Source organism: Capricornis sumatraensis, chromosome 7 (assembly GCF_032405125.1).
Source record: "Capricornis sumatraensis isolate serow.1 chromosome 7, serow.2, whole genome shotgun sequence".
Taxonomy (NCBI): domain Eukaryota; kingdom Metazoa; phylum Chordata; class Mammalia; order Artiodactyla; family Bovidae; genus Capricornis; species Capricornis sumatraensis.
Window position 1 is genome coordinate 25,331,796 of NC_091075.1, and position 6,683 is coordinate 25,338,478.

A 6,683-nucleotide genomic window follows, 5' to 3' on the forward strand; every position below is an offset into this window, starting at 1 on the left:
TATATGTTTGTTAGCCATCTGTATGTATTCTTTGGAGGAATGTCTGTTTAGCCTTTTTCCCACTTTTTGATTGGGTTGTTTGTTTTTATGGTATTGAGTTGTATGAGAAGCTTGTATATTTTGGAAATTAATCCTTTGTCAGTTGTTTCATTTGCTATTGCTTTCTCCATTCTGAGGGTTGTCTTTTCCCTTTGCTTATAGTTTCCTTTGCTGTGCAAAGCTTTTAAGTTTAATCAGGTCCCACTTGTTTACTTTTCTTTTTATTTCCATTACTCTAGGAGATGGGTCACAGAGGATTTTGCTTTGATTTATGTCATTGAGTGTTCTGCCTATATTTTCCTCTAGGAGGTTTACAGTTTCTGGTCTTACATTTAGGTCTTTAATCCATTTTGAGTTTACCTTTGTGTATGGTGTTAGGAAGTGTTCTAATTTCATTCTTTTACAAGTAGCTATCCAGTTTTCCCAGCACCATTTATTGAAGAGGCTGTCTCTCTGCCCCATTGTATATTCTTGCCTCCTTTGTCAAAGATAAGGTACCCCTAGGTGCATGGGTTTATTTCCTGGCTTTCTATCTTATTCCATTGGTCTATATTTCTGTTTTTGTGCCAGTACCATACTGTCATGATGACTGTAGCTTTGCAGTATAATCTGAAGTCAGGAAGGTTGATTCCTCCAGCTCCATTCTTCTTTCTCAAGACTGCTTTGGCTGTGAGGTCTTTTGGGTTTCCATATGGTCCAACCAGCCTATTCTAAAGGAGATCAGTCCTGGGTGTTCTTTGGAAGGAATGATGCTAAAGCTGAAACTCCAATACTCTGGCCACCTCATGTGAAGAGCTGACTCATTGGAAAAGACCCTGATGCTGGGAGGGATTGGGCACAGGAGGAGAAGGGGACGACAGAGGATGAGATGGCTGGATGGCATCCCTGACTCGATGGACATGAGTTTGAGTGAACTCTGGGTGTTGGTGATGGACAGGGAGGCCTGGCGTGCTGCAATTCATGGGGTCGCAAAAAGTTGGACACGATTGAGCGGCTGAACTGATGAATTGTGAAATTTTTTGCTCTAGTTCTGTGAAAAATGTCATTGGTAATTTGATAGGGATCGCATTGAATCTGTAGATTGCATTTGGTCCAAGTATCAGGTACTCCTATTGGGTAATAGTGTCCCATGGTCTCTGCAGCAGCCGCATCTTATAGCACTCATGAATTCCTTCCCAGATGTCCTTCAGAGCTAAAGTTCTTCCATCTAAAAAGCTTGCCCTAAAGCAAAGCACAGGCACTCAGCAGCTGCAGGAATATATGACATGATATTCATATCTAATCACTTTGGCTGCTGTGGTGGTCTCGGTTACATCAAAATGTAACCGAGGTGGGGGCGCGGAATCTAAAGCCTCCTCCACAGGAAGAAATATCTGTACATGGACAGATGTTCCTTGATGTGACATTGCAGTTCCACTTTTAACTTGAAAATGTGTTTTGCATATGTAGCCATTAGAAAAGTCCTTTGAAGCTCTCCATTTCCAATCATCACCTATCTTTTGTGAAAGTTTAATGAATTCTGCACGATAATGCTGGAATGTTTTTTCTCCAAAGAACTCATCTTCTCCCATACTAAATGAGAACCTGCCACCCAGCCCAGTTGATGACAAATCTTATAAATGCTTATAGTTTATATTTCTGTTCTTTGCTGCTGCTGCTGCTGCTGCTGCTGCTAAGTCGCTTCAGTCGTGTCCGACTCTGTGCGACCCCATTGGCCTATCATTTATAATTGTTGTAATGGAAAAATCATACCTGTTAAGTAATCATTTGTTCATATAACAGCCACTGAGGTCCACATGATATTCTTGATATAATTGCAGACTTTCTTGGTTCTTTTAAAAAATATTTGTTTATTTACTTGGCATACCAGGCCTTAGTGGCAGTGTACTGGGTCCTTTAATTGTGGAATATGGGATCTAGTTCCCTGACCAGGGGTTGAACCCAGGGGCCTTACATTGGAAACTTGGAGTCTTAGCTACTAGAACAGCAGGGAACTCTCCCAGACTTTCTGATAGAACATAATTTGTCAAGACAGGTTAGGGGCAGCTTTTCCTAAAACAAAGCAGCAATAGTTATTATAAAAATAGCAGTAACAAAAGCCCAAGTGAATTTAAGCAAAAGTCTCAATTGTCTTCAACTGCAAATCCCAACATAAAACTTTTGAAACAAACTGGCCAGGAAATTTGTCCTTGGAAAGTGTATTTCCCTTCCTTGAATACTGGTAGAAAAAAGAGCTCTTAAGTCAGGTGGTAGCTGTTCTAACTTGGGCAGAATATGCCATGAGAATTCCACTTTGACCTTCCTTGAGGCTGTCATTTTAAATTGCTGTCTTTGTTACACACCTCTTCCCATTTCTAAATTTAATCTTAAATTCTATGCTAAGAAACTGCCACTTTTATCACATGATAAAAAAAATTGTCTTTAAATCTTAAAAAAGAAGTTTGAAGACACTGAGTACTATGAACATGGACATACACTTCAAAATCCAGATTTCTTTGGGTTTTTCTCCCCATGAGGGATCCAGTTCCTCTGTTTACCCTTACCCTTTTGCCCTATTTTGTATGTTTTTGCTTTAAACAAGACTCACTGTAGCTTGTTGTTGTTAATTGAAACCAGAGAAGAGATTATTGTTATGAAATTAAAAAGCCTAAACCTGCTGAATAAATACCCTTAAGGAAAACTTAAAGCAGGTCCATGTATTTATGGTAACCATTATATTTTATGACTTAAATGAACACTGCCTGTAGAGAAACATGCTTAAATTCAACCTTAGCTATCTCTAATAATATTGCTATCAAAAAAGCTCCCATGTACTGTTCCATGCAGTTTGCCAGGTAGAGAATACACCTGCCAATGCGGGTGACTCAGGGTCAATCCTTGGGTCAGGAACATACCCTGGAGTAGGAAATGGCACCTGTTCCAGTATTCATGCCTGGAAAATTTCATGGGCAGAGGTTCCTGGTGGGCTACAGACCATGGGGTCACAAAAAGTCAGACACAGCTGAGCACTCACGCATGCACTGTGCCATGTATCAGCTAGCTATGTGTAAACTAATTTTTTCCCATGGATTGCCTTCTACTAGTGCTCACCATAAACTGTGCAGCAACTCTATGTTTCTCTTTACAGGAAAGAAGACTATCTTGATTGGGGACACACAGTTTTTCCATGTCCTAGGGAACATTCAAAGACCACTGATCCAGTTTCAGAACTTGAACACGCCCTCTTGTCTTACTGACATTGAACATTCATCAGTTTATTTATTTACTTCCTTTTAAGTGTGAAAAATTTACCTTTTTGAAATAACAACAACAAAATGTATACATATCTTGAATAACTAACTTCTTTCTAGATCTTCTTCTGATTCAAATGATCTTCTCTCTGTCTCTGTCAGGCATGCAGCCCTACTCTCTATCTCCCTCTTTTTTTTTCTCTTGAGCTTCTGCTGGTACCCCCAAACAAGCTCAGCAGTTATTTATTGAGCATTTATATGTGTGAGATACAATTAATACTTTGGGAAGAGCAGCTTGACCTTTAAGCTCTTAGATCATGCAGATCATCTTGGGGAAACCACATGCACAGGTAATAAAGAGTGAGGAATACGTGGTGTGTAAGTAACACGTGGCCTTATGGAAGTAGACAGAAAGGCTCTACTCATGAGGGATGAGCAGGGGGCATGGCAAGCAGCCTGGAAACTAGTGTTTAGTAGAGAGAAGACAAGTAGAGGCTGGTCAGAGATGGAAGGGTTGGGGCAATTCTAAGCAGAAGTGAAAACAGGCACAGAGTCCCAGACCCTAGAAAGAGCCTGTTCATAGAATAAGAGGTTGCTCCTTAGGGCCTGGGCTGTCACTCAGGCTGTGGTTTGGGCTGGAGCTGGAAAGGATTAGAGAAACTATACAAAGATGGGAAGATCCCCTTGAGAAGAAATAGCAACCCATTCCAGCATTCTTGCCTGAAGAATTCCATGGACAGAGGAACCTGGTAGGCTACAGTTCATTGGTCACAGAGAGTTGCACTGGATTTAGCGACTAAAAAACAACCACCACCACCTTAGGGCCTGGCCTAGTGTTCAGGCTGGAGCTGGAGAAGATCAGAGAAATCGTACAAATTCTGCTAAGGAGCCAAGAACTATGGACGGAGGCTCATGACATTGTACAAGAGGCAGTGATCAGGACCATCCCTAAGGAAAAGAAATGCAAAAAGGCAAAATGGTTGTCTGAAGAGGCCTTACAAATAGCTGAGAAAAGAAGAGAAGCTAAAGGCAAGCAGAAAAAGAAAGATGTACAGATCTGAATGAAGACTTCCAAAGAATAGCAAGGAGAGATAAGAAAGCCTTCTTCAGTGATCAGTGCAAAGAAATAGAGGAAAACAATAAAATGGGAAAGACTAGAGATCTCTTCAAGAAAATTAGAGATATCAAGGGGACATTTCATGCAAAGATGGGCACAATAAAGGACAGAAATGATATGAACATAATAGAAACAGAAGATATTAAGAAGTGGCAAGAATACACAGAAGAACTATACGAAAAAGATCTTCATGACCCAGATAACCATGATGGTGTGATCACTCGCCTAGAGGCAGACATCCTGGAGTCTGAAGTCAGGTGGGCCTTAGGAAGCATCACTGCAAACAAAGCTAGTGGAGGTGATAGAATTCCAGCTGAGCTCTTTTAAGTTCTAAAAGATGATGCTGTGAAACTGCTGTACCTAATATGCCAGCAAATTTGGAAAACTCAGCAGTGGCCACAGGAATGGAAAAGTCAGTTTTCATTCCAATCCCAAAGAAAGGCAATGCCAAATGATATTCAAACTACTGCACAATTGTCCTCATCTCACATGCTGGTAAAGTAATGCTCAAAATTCTCCAAGCCAGGCTTCAACAGTATGTGAACCAAGAGCTTCCAGATGTTCAAGCTGGATTTAGAAAAGGCAGAGGAACCAGAGATCAAATTGCCAACATCCACTGGATCATCAAAAAAGCAAGAGAGTTCCAGAAAACCATCTACTTCTGCCTTATTGACTATGCCAAAGACTTTGACTGTGTGGATCACAATAAACTGTGGAAAATTCTTATAGATATGGGAATACCAGACCACCTTACCTGCCTCCTGAGAAATCCATATGCAGGTCAAGAAGCAACAGTTAGAACCAGATGGAACAACAGACTGGTTCCAAATATCACCTTATTCACAGGAGTACATCAAGGCTGTATATTATCACCCTGCTTATTTCATTTATATGCAGAGAACATCATGAGAAATGCTGGGTTGTATATAGCACAAGTTGGAATCAAGATTACTGGGAGAAATATCAATAACCTCAGATATGCAGATGACACCACTCTTATGGCAGAAAGTGAAGAGGAACTGAAAAGCCTCTTGATGAAAATAAAAGAAGAGAGTGAAAAAGCTGGTGTAAAACTCAGCTTTCAAAAAGCTAAGATCATGGTATCTGGTCCCATCAGTTCATGGCAAGTAGATGGAGAACAATAGAAACAGTGATGGACTTTATTTTTTTGGGCTCCAAAATCACTGCAGATGGTGATTGCAGCCATGAAATCAAAAGACGCTTGCTCCTTGGAAGAAAAGTTATGACCAACCTAGACAGCATATTAAAAAGCAGAGACATGACTTTGCCAACAAAGATCCGTCTAGCCAAAGCTGTGGTTTTTCCAGTGGTCATGTATGGATGTGAGAGTTGGACCATAAAGGAAGCTGAGCACTGAAGAGTTGATGCTTTTGAACTGTGATGTTGGGGAAGACTTTTGAGAGTCCTTTGGACTGCAAGGAGATCCAATCAGTCAATCCTAAAGAAAATCAGTCCTGAATATTCATTGGAAGGACTCATGCTGAAGCTGAAGTTCCAATACTTTGGCCACCTAATGGGAAGAACTGACCCCTTGGAAAAGACCCTGATGCTGGGAAAGATTGAAGGCAGGAGGAGGAGGGGACAACAGAGGATGAGATGGTTGGATGGCATCATTGACTCAATGGACATGAGTTTGAGCAAGCTCCAGGAATTGGTGATGGACAGGGAAGCCTGGCATGCTACAGTCCATGAGGTTGCAAAGATTCGGACATGACTGAGTGAATGAACTGAACTGAACTGAAGGAGCCAAGACCACCTTGATCTCTAAAAAGGCTTCTCTTGCTATAAGACAGTCCTTGTGGCTGCAGTTCCTAAACTTATTTACATCCCTGGATTTCCTCACCCTTCTCAAGATTAGAATTGTCCAGGCTAATGTTCCATCCTCCACCAAAAGCCTTTAATTCTGCTTCTCATTTGCTCTCAGTTCAGTTCAGTTCAGTTGTTCAGTCGTGTCTGACTCTTTGTGACCCCGTGAATCGCAGCACGCCAGGCCTCCCTGTCCATCACCAACATGCTCTACCACTGAGCTGTACCTGCCTTTGCTTGCTCCCCTCTGGACCTGTGTGCTTCCCTTGGTTATCACCTTATTCACAGGAGTACAAATGGGAGCACCTGGCCCTGAGAACCCTGAATGCCTATCAGTAGTGGTTCTTCAGTGTCACTGCCAGTGTTCAGGCTGTGAAATCTTGGCACTGCCCTGCACATGTTCAGTGCCTGATTCTACCCCCTAGGTCATCACTTCAAGTATACATTTTATAAAACTCTAGAAACAGCCT

At 41.5% G+C, this 6,683-nt stretch overlaps 1 pseudogene; it reads right to left on the minus strand.

Annotated features, from left to right (window-relative positions):
• Positions 1 to 1,148: 1,148 nt before the first annotated feature.
• Positions 1,149 to 1,610, minus strand: LOC138081723 (ubiquitin-like-conjugating enzyme ATG10 pseudogene; annotated as a pseudogene).
• Positions 1,611 to 6,683: the final 5,073 nt, after the last annotated feature.